The sequence below is a fragment of the Diachasma alloeum genome, unplaced genomic scaffold, assembly GCF_001412515.2.
Source record: "Diachasma alloeum isolate Michigan unplaced genomic scaffold, Dall2.0 Dall_scaffold_00270, whole genome shotgun sequence".
NCBI lineage: Eukaryota > Metazoa > Arthropoda > Insecta > Hymenoptera > Braconidae > Diachasma > Diachasma alloeum.
In genome coordinates, this window is record NW_021680409.1 from 179,408 (window position 1) to 189,672 (window position 10,265).

Here is a 10,265-nt window from a genome sequence, read left to right on the forward strand (position 1 = left end):
CGTTCGTCATCTTATCGGCCATCTGACACCGGCTCATCGACGTCATCAATTCAAAAGCGCGTCAGATTCGCTAAACGACATCAGCTGTTCTCGACAAATCGATATTATTGATTTTCTTTTGGCTTTATTTTGCTTTCCTTTCTTTTTCCGCAGAAGGGGAGTACTTGCGGCGCGAGCTACAATAGTTAATTTCTTGAATTTATTTCGTAGCGTCTCAAATATTCCAAACGTCGGAATTCGAGACAAACATCACTCTGTCCTTGTCCCTCACGAAATTTTAGGACAATTCTCGAACCTTCGATAAATGAAGATATATAAACTCGTACGCTCTCCGGCGGATGAAGTCAGTCTACTTCTAAGTACGCATGTAAACACTTGCCTTTAAATATACAGTTCTTGTCAACACCGATTTATTATTCTTGATACCCGCACTAAACCGCCACAAAAAAATTTTACAATGATTGTTGCCCTAGTAAAATTTCCTTCCTGAATCTTTGCACTTGATGACTATTGAACAAATTTTTTTCACGACAAATAAAATTAAATGGATTGAATTGAGTTAAATTTCTGAAATAGATGTTATTTAACATTTGTTCCTGATAAATATCTTTGGATCCAAAAGAGAACGGAAAAAAAAATCATAGCAAATTGTACATTGTTACATGATATTTTCATAAACTGTCAAGAGAAATTGACTTGATTTTTTTTTTTGGCCTAACTAATAACATAATTAAATAAGGAATATTTATGACTCTACCGACAATTGTAACTCTTAACGAACAAAATTGCTATATAATAAGTAATACCCATCAATAACGCTATGTCCACTGTTTAAAATCATTAACGGTGAATAAAATCAATTGAGATATTTGAATAAATTTTTACAGAATTAAAAAATTATGACATTTCAATTTTTCGCCTTTTTTGAGTGTTTTTCTCATTTTTAATCGAATAAGCTCTCTAAATAAAGTCTTAAATCTACAGTTAAAATTATGCTTCCAACTTCCACGGATTCTCCTGAAGGAGGAATTTACCATTCACAGGATTTAATACTTCAAAAAATATCATTGCTTCCGCAGATCATCCAGCAGCGATCTGAAAAAATAAAAATTTCAATTTAAAATATTAGAATAATTTCATCTCAGAAATGAGGGAAAGCAGCAAAATTTGAGGCACTGCAATCATTCAATATTCAGAAAAAAGAAAATGTTGAGCAATTCTGCCGAAGAAATCGTGAAGAATATATCAATGAATTCTTACCGTGCTCTAGCAGTGGATAGAATAGGTGAATCGATATGATATTCACATAATGGGTGGAACGATTGTAGATGTTAATGCTGAGATGTTGATAACTGCTGCTGAGGATCGTTGACCATCATATGGAGTTCCAGTTGTCGTTACAGTTGCATGGACCGCCTGATTGTGGCTTAAGCACAAATGCCATTAATCTACTGCCGATTGAACCATTATTACTGAACCATTTGGATAAATATAATGAAATAAACATTAGATTCCTCGATGAATTGAATTGAATTTAATTGGACTGAATTGGTGAATTAAACTTGGAATAGATTTTCCATCAATGCATGGAAAAAAAAACTGTCTTAGACAAAAGGAAGAACTTAAAAAATAATTATAAGGGAATCATTGAGGTTTGAATGAAATTAATCAATTAGAATTGAACGCCCTTGATTAATTAAAGATTGTACTTCATAAATTCATTCATAATTGAATGATGGAACTGATAAATAAATGAGGGACGGACAATTTCAAGTACTCACAGCCAGAGTGATTTCATAGATACTCTTTAGGGTAGCAGCTCCACTTTGTGTCACTGAATTCCTTAATTATGGAAAAACTTCTGGAGCTTATGGACCTCCTGGATGGTGTTGAGTATTTTAGAAATCAGTAGGCAGCGCAAACAGCAGTGCAGAATTGTAAATCCAATCTCAATCGTTCAGACCTGGAACTGTTGAAGACTCATAATGATTCGGGGTAATGGTCTCCAACAGCTGGAGAAGGACCTTTCTACCAGCAGACGAAGCAACACAAGAAAAAAGTGGAAGAATAGCTCTGAAGCGGACTTTCGACTCTTGCACGTTCCTCATCACATTCGATATCGTCGCCAGAAGCTCCACGGTCGTCTTCCCTACCACTCCCTTCAGGTATCGCCTCAGATGAAGGGGTAAGGACAGATAAACCATGGAATTCGATGTCTGTGACCCGAGGTTGAGCTCTGAAATCCTCGCGAGACACTCATTTTACACTTATCGATTTTTTCCATGATGTATGAGACCTCTGACACGTAGGGCAGGGCGATCGAGAATCCGTTTTTTTTAAACTCCAGGTAAACGTGTTTCATCATTAATTTCCAACAAATTCCTTGGCTTCAGGTGAATCTCCACATCGTCGACTTCCATCGGATCGTAAGAGGGAATTTCCTAATTTTGAAGGGTCTAAGACCTTTACAACATGTCTAGAATGTATCAGTCACTGATGGATGGGTTTTATTCTCCAATAGGAGCTTGATGACGAAGGCAAGACAAGTTCTACTTGCTTCTTCATACTTCACGAGCAGACAGAACTACCTGGAGTTCTGATACCAGCATTATAGAAGCATCAACCTAGCTGTGGGACTGTGGACACTCTCTGCAGCAAGTTTTTGATCCACGAGAGGACAGCAACGTGCTACGCATTTATCAAATGAGGAATCCAACAAAACGTAACAAAGATTGAGCAGAACATTTGTTTTACCAGTATCTGTTCTGTTTGCCAGTATCTACTATCAAAGAACGAACTCAGGATGTTCCAATCGTTTATTAGCTTGGTGATGTGACATTCTCGTATCTCCTCACTTCGAAGATTATCAGCAGTGACAATATTTTCAGGACTGGATGCATCAGTAATGCCTTCTACGTATTTCACAATTTGAATATCAATCATTGCAGATTTATCTGAAAAACAACAACATACTCAATATTCATTCCAAAATATTGGGATGCAAAATCATTTATTTAGAACATTCCAAACTCAGTGAATCATGCCAAAACAGAGTAAAAAAAAAGTGAAAAAACGCCAATCAATAGATGCGACACAGATTCATAATATGCAAATTATAATACCACTTGATTATACTTACAATGCCTGGAAGCAATCACTCGATCCTCGAAACTTAATAAACTAACTGTTCTGTCTTTTATAGATCACTTTTAATAATGTTTTCACGCAATAATTTCCGCTGGACATAAACAACAATAAAAACACATATGGAGGCTTCAAACAATATGGCGATGACGTCAGGATTGCCACGAAAACTACATAAAAATTGGTTGGCACAACCGCTTCAGCCCACTGGCCAAATAAAAGTGGAGGGGGAAGGATGGGTTTACATGCCCCTGCTCAGTGGGGGGTGCAGAGTCAGTGTAATGGGGGAGCCTTCCATGAAGTGCGTCTCAAGTGGTGAATATAGAAAGTAAGAATCCACCAAAAACACTATCAAAATTATTTTGCTCTTTTAAGTCAATGAAATGTGTACCTATAAATTTCTATAAATTACATGCAAAAAATTACACTCGCGTGCTTTGTTTGTAGAGAAATACACTCGAGTGAGAAACAGACAACGAGTAAAGTATTTCTTGATATTAAGAGGAAAACTCAGAGTCATAGTTAAATCTCTCTCTTGGATCCATACCGAACACCCAATGTATTCTTCAATGGGGATTCCCCTATCTATATGCGAGAAATTTTCCACCGACGGATCGGGGAATCCTGTCTCATAATATCAACGGTTTCGATGCTATCATTTTCATGTTTATAGCAACTCACGAGCATATAAATTGAGTAATTAACTAGGAGAGTCCATGCCAACTTCATCAGGGCAATTCTTTGTGATTACTCTCTCAAGATCGTGAAATCATAGCCATGAAACTCTTGAAATTTGCTGCCTTAGCGGTTGCTGCTGTACTTTGCTGTATTTCGTACGCACAAGCAGGGCGACCTCCAATATATTGCGACCCATTCAGCGGGTGCCATGCTAGCTAAAACTCAGGTAATGATCATTTTGTGATTCTATTATTCTTTCTTATTAATGTTTGGATAGTGTCTAATTCCAATCAATTTTACAGCCGAAAACTTGATTAATTATTGACTGTTTCCGGACATCTTCTATATAGTCAAACTCTACCATCCAAATTATGGAGATTAATCACTAATTATTAATATTGCGTAATGTACACATGTCCATGATGGACCCTTGCGATATTGTAATAACTGGAAGTGAAATATATTGGTATTGAAACAGTTATTGATTAACAGAAATTAATGATATGTATGCAGATTATTTTGTCTTTTCCTCGTATTGTCAATAACGCTGATAAATAACCTATCGTGATTTCAACAAATTTTGAACATGACGAAATATGAATTTGTTCAATCTACATGATTCATTAAACATAATTCAATTGCATTATTTTTGCGCTTTATTGCATGATGCAATCGACAATTTCTTCAAACTGGTTGTTAAATTGTTCGTCTTCTATTCTGACACATGTCAAGATTGAGAGAAGTCTTCCTTGTTATAAGCAGGAAACATTCGAGTTATATTTGAACGATTATTCTCACATTTGTATGGAATGGCAATATATATTCTTTAGTGGAGATTTTTTTTGTATAGACCGGAAAATCCACATCAATAAGTCAACGATGTTGACGCTGTCATTTTCATATGTATGGGAATTGGGGACTATATAAAATAAAGAGTTGTCCAGAAGAACTTCAGAAGAACTTCAGCAGTGCAAGTTAACTCTTTTCATAGTTATTCTCTCGAAATCGTGAAATTGCAGCAATGGAACTCTTGAAATTCGCGGTTTTTGCGATGACAGCTGTCATCTACTGGATTTCGTACGCTGAGACTGCGTTGCCTCCTAATTGGTCATTTTGCGACAGACCTGACGGCAGATGTTAGTTACATCAAGTAATAATTCTATCACATTCTATTATTCCTTTTAATCAATATTTGAATAGTAAGTAATTTTACTAAATTTGATATCTGAAACGTGGACAAATGATCGATGCTGGTGGTTTGGAATTGACATGAGAGTTTCTGGATATCTTTTCTTTTAAAGTAATTAACCAACATAATAAATTCCTTAACCATTAATATTGCGTAACGGAAAATTGTTCGCAATGGACAATTGCAGTATTGTAATGATTGGAAATTAAATATATTGGTATTGAATTAACTATTGATGAATAATATTGGCTGCCCAGGGGAAACCCAGGGAAAACATTTCCATTCTTCTTCATTCGTCTTTCCTCCCGCATAATATTCATTTTGTACGCGGAAACAATAAATTAGATAGTGTTGCAGTTTATGAAGGATGACAGCCGCATGTCGTTTTTATCTTTAAAACAGTCCATAGGCATTGAGTATATAAATCGAATAGTAGTCTAGAAGGGTCCATACCTACTTCGACGGTGCAAGTGAGCTCTTTGTAATTATCCCCTCGAACTATGGAACCCTTGAAAGTTGCGGTTTTCGTGATGGTTGCTGTCATTTGGTGCATCTCATATGCTCAGGCATCACCTGTTCCGATATACTGCGAGCCATTCCGTGGCTGCCATGGTGACTAGTTCAAGTAATGATCATTCCTTGTCTCTATTTTGTTTTTATCCATGTTCAAAGTTTATTGAATTTACTCATTCTAACAGCTGGAACGTGCACAATTGAGGGATGGGGGTGGCATGGAATTGACTTGGCTGTTTACGAATATCTTTTCCAGGGTTGAAATGTTTCGTTGTAATTATCAAAATGAATTATGTAATTCTATCTGTTGGAAATAAAATATAATAATGCTGAAGCAATTATTCATGAATATTTTAATTCACCAATGATTCAATGATAAAATTAATGATTTGTGAGTGAATTATTTCATCTTTTCATCGAATTGATCTATGTTATTCTCCAGTACATGTAATTTTTTCACTTTCTATGTAGAACAAGTGGGAAATTACCCTTGTCTTCATATAGTATAGTTACTTCTGCTGATAAATTAGCAATATGCTTTCAAATGGTCATTTTGTACATTATTTTCCTTTACTACACGGAGAGAAATCAAAATAAAAATTACCCTGATGGAAGGGTAATACGGTTCACGTTTGGAGCAAAAAATATCCTTGGTGTGAATAAATTTTAATGAATATTTCCAGATAAAATTTGTTCTTATCTGTGTAAAAATTATCAGTATGCGAGGATAAAAATTATTACATATCTCAGTAGTTTTTACAAATATCTATATAAAAATTACAGTCCCAGAATTGTAAAAAATACTAACCTTACCTACAGAAGATCTTGAATGTGCACGGAGAGAAATGTTCAGTAAAAATTACGAAACTCACAATTCGCTCACCGATTACACAATCGAGTCAGAACAATCAAGTGACGGTATTGTGATTTTTCACAGAAGATTCAGATAAAAATTACGGAACGCTCTGGAAAAATTCCGTGACAGTTCCGTAAAATCTTCTACAGCCACATTTCACTCCGGAATTACGGAAAAGACACGTAATTTTTATTGAATATTTCTCTCCGTGTGGTATACACAAAAGTTAACACTTAGAGGTTATATAAAATTTACCAAAACCCGCGTTTATAGTTTTCATGATTCAACATAAAGATTGGAAAGCTAGTGCAGTGAAAAATACCGAATGCAATAAAAATCAATCTTTTATGCTTCACAAAATTTAATTCAGTTCAATTTTCATGTTTTTAGTGTTGTTTATCAATTCAATTCTTTTTGGAGTAGAATACTTGTCTATACCTATGTCTTGAACTACCAGAATATGTATTCTCATGGTTCTAATAATGAAATTGATTGAGCATGTGACAATAATTATTATAATAAATTTGATTGAAACAGAAAATAAGGAGAAAATAACTGATCATATTGATCTGAATGTGAGGAAAATATATCTCTCCGGTCCTTCGATTGTGCATCGAACGCAGTGATCTTGACATTGACTGCCAGAGAATACGTCATATATATTTACGCGTTAATACGCTGAAACACTCGAGTGTTACCGATAGAGCTCGAAGTGTTTTTACCGCACGACATTCTACTTTCCCTTTTAGTAGAATTTATTGTTCGGAAGGGTAAAAAGTGCCGCACGCATCAGTAATTTTTGATGCGCACGATGGATATAATTTAATTGAATTCGGTGAATAAAAATTATTCAATGAATTTTATGATAATTACCAGGATAATTATAATTTTTATCCTTCATATAGATATTTTTTGTCGTTGTCTATATATATTTTGACAAATGCATAGCCAATTTTTGATTTATTCTGCGAAAATTCCCATGGAGAAGGGTAAAATTTATTTTACGTTTTATAAATGTTATTATTTAACATCAATTTTATTTTAACTTCCGGATAAAAAATCGACGAAAAATTGTAATACACGTTTATCCTTCTGGAAGGGTAATTTTGATCAAAAATTTCTCTCCGTGTAGGAGGTGCGCTTCAGCTAGTCGGGTTGCATGGGATCGCTATGTGCAGTCATTAACTTCCCGGTAGAGGAAGTTATTCTAATCAACCATAAAATAAAAAACACCTATTTTCGCCATATATCAACGTTTCAAGGTGTCTACAATGTTTTTCGACTATTTTTGAAAACATGTCTGTATGTGTGTGTGTGTGTGCGTGCGTGTAAAGGTGTATGTGATTAAAGTTTTCGTTCACGATTACTCAAAAACTAATGATGCGATCAAAGCGAACAATGACGCGATCGAAACGTCTTCATGTGACTTAGGACGTATCAAATTGTAGTCAAAATCGGTCCAGTCGTTTTCCCGTTTTTTAACAAAACCCTTAAATTACTCGTTCGATTATGGAAATAACGATTATTTTCAGTAGATTTTACTATTCAAAAAAATCTATGTTTTCGATGTCGCTGACTACAAATATAGAATCATTTTTGCATAATCTTATCCCGCTTTTTGTGTCTATAGTAATTGAATTGCCTCGAATCGCCTCGGAGATCATTTTAATGGATTGTTATCAATTTTTTCGCTGGAAAACATGTGTTTTGAAAAATTAAAAAAAGTAGTATGCTTCCGAATGGGATCAAAAACACCCTCTACTAGCCACTCACATAATCACAATTTTAATTCTCATTCCCATGAAGTTTCTGTTCGATAACATCAATTACCCCGTGAACTGGTTTTTGAAATTCTAATTCCCCTGATTTTTACGTTCTTTAACAACAAAAATACCCTTTGAAATGGTAAATGAATAGTTTCATTCACTTGACCAATGGTTATAAAAAAATCCAAATAAATTGAATTTGGAATAAACATCGTGGAATTCAATTTTTAGATAAAAACTTCCATATGTTGACGAAATTTGACCTCCATCAAATATTTCAGGGGTCAATTTCAAGATAAGGTAATACATTTTTACCTGAGCATAAGATATTTCTACATATTTGATTAGAAACCGAGAAAATCTCGCCATTCAAAGAAAAAATATGGAAATTTTTAAAACGCGACATGCTAACATCGCTACATTATCGCTTAGAACAATTGATCGAGTAGATGGAACAGTGGAGCATTAATTTGAAGATCTCGATGAGACATTTAAATTGACACATGATATATTCTGAGGTGTAACATAACATACTGAGATGACAATTCAATTAAATCAGACCTATAATATACCATTTTACACATAGAAAAACCTAAACCTAAATTAAGTTTTGCTAAACGTAAATTACGTTTTGATGAACGTAACTTACGCCTAAATGAAGTGTATTTAACGCTTAGCAAAACGTAATTTACGTTTAGCAAAACGTAAATTATGCTTACATTTTTAGACTGGTAAAAAAAATGAAATTTCATGGACAGTTGACTACCAATTTTCAGGACAGTGACACTGAATGAAATTTAGGGGAAAAAAATCATTAAATTTCAGATTTCACTGAAAATTCAGTAAAATTCCAGAATTTTAAGGGGCATAAAGACGAGAATTCCTTAATTTATTTGAATCTCCAATCTAATAAGAATATTCAGTGTTAAGGGGAGACTACTATGAGTTTTAAAAGTGGCGGGCTATTGGAATGAGATTTCTCATACATTGGAGATCGATTATACATGTCTAAAAACGAATAATTAGTGCAAAAAAACGACTTGTTTATTGTTCGTTTTACCCCGCAAACGCTTAAAATGTTGAAAATAGTCCAGGGCCTCCAATGTTTGAGCTACAAAGGTTTCTTTTTTCCCAAAATTTTTGACAAAAAGGTGTACAATAACAATTACGAATTAGTTTTTTGAAATTCAACTCCTACACGGCTAATTTCGTTATTATTTTAATAAAAAAATGGCACCATTCATGTAGAATAGCGTGAAAAATATTTCTGAAAGAATCGAGAATATATTTTTAATATTTTAAGGATAATTTTTCTGTCTATTTTACATGAATGGCGCAAATTTTTATAGTAAACAAAACGAAATTAGCTGTGTAGAAAAATCCAACCATAGTTAATTTTTCAAATGGAGCATGGAAATTCAATTTTCGCCGAAAATTTTCATCAGTTAATGAAAAATTGATAGAATCAGGTGTCATGTTCAAATTTATTACATAAGCTTTCGAATGAGTACAGTAGATTAATGGTTCATGCAAGAGGAAGAAGGAATTGAGCACAGAAACCAAAAAAAGAAGCCTGGTAAGGCTCACAAATATTTCTATATTAGAGGGTATATAATTAACTTTACATTTTATTGTATTATAGTGAATGAGATTTATTTTTAAACAATTGTATCAGATTTTCAACTTCGCTGAACCAGATCACTATCATTACTCTTATTATCCCTTTCTTTCATACAATCGATTATCTTTTTCGCGATCCTATATCACTTCTTTTGTTGTTTCCCGGGCTGACATACGCGTCTTAAGGATAATCGGGCGAGCCCGGAGAGTTAGAAAAAAAGCAGTCATTTTTCTATTCTATTTTTTACGTATTCTTTAAATGATGGAAAAGGCGTGTGCAAAGTTTCAGACTGCTGGGGAACATGGTTAATTTATTGTGAATTTTTGAAAAAGTGGTCATTTAACCCATGATCTTATGGAAATCACAAAAAAAAGCAAAACCCAAGGAAAAAAAACAGCCAAAGTCATGAAACTTTAGACACATTTAGAACATGTCATCAATGATTTTTTGAGTGAAAAAGATTGTCACCTATGAGCATTGTTTATTAATAATAGCGAA

At 34.1% G+C, this 10,265-nt stretch overlaps 1 long non-coding RNA gene across 1 annotated transcript; it reads left to right on the forward strand.

The window, feature by feature from the left end:
* Window positions 1–4,796: 4,796 nt before the first annotated feature.
* On the forward strand, window positions 4,797–5,865 carry LOC114841193. Its single transcript, XR_003783051.1, has 2 exons — window positions 4,797–5,636; window positions 5,710–5,865. It is a non-coding gene; the product is annotated as an uncharacterized LOC114841193 (long non-coding RNA).
* The last annotated feature ends 4,400 nt before the right edge of the window (window positions 5,866–10,265 follow it).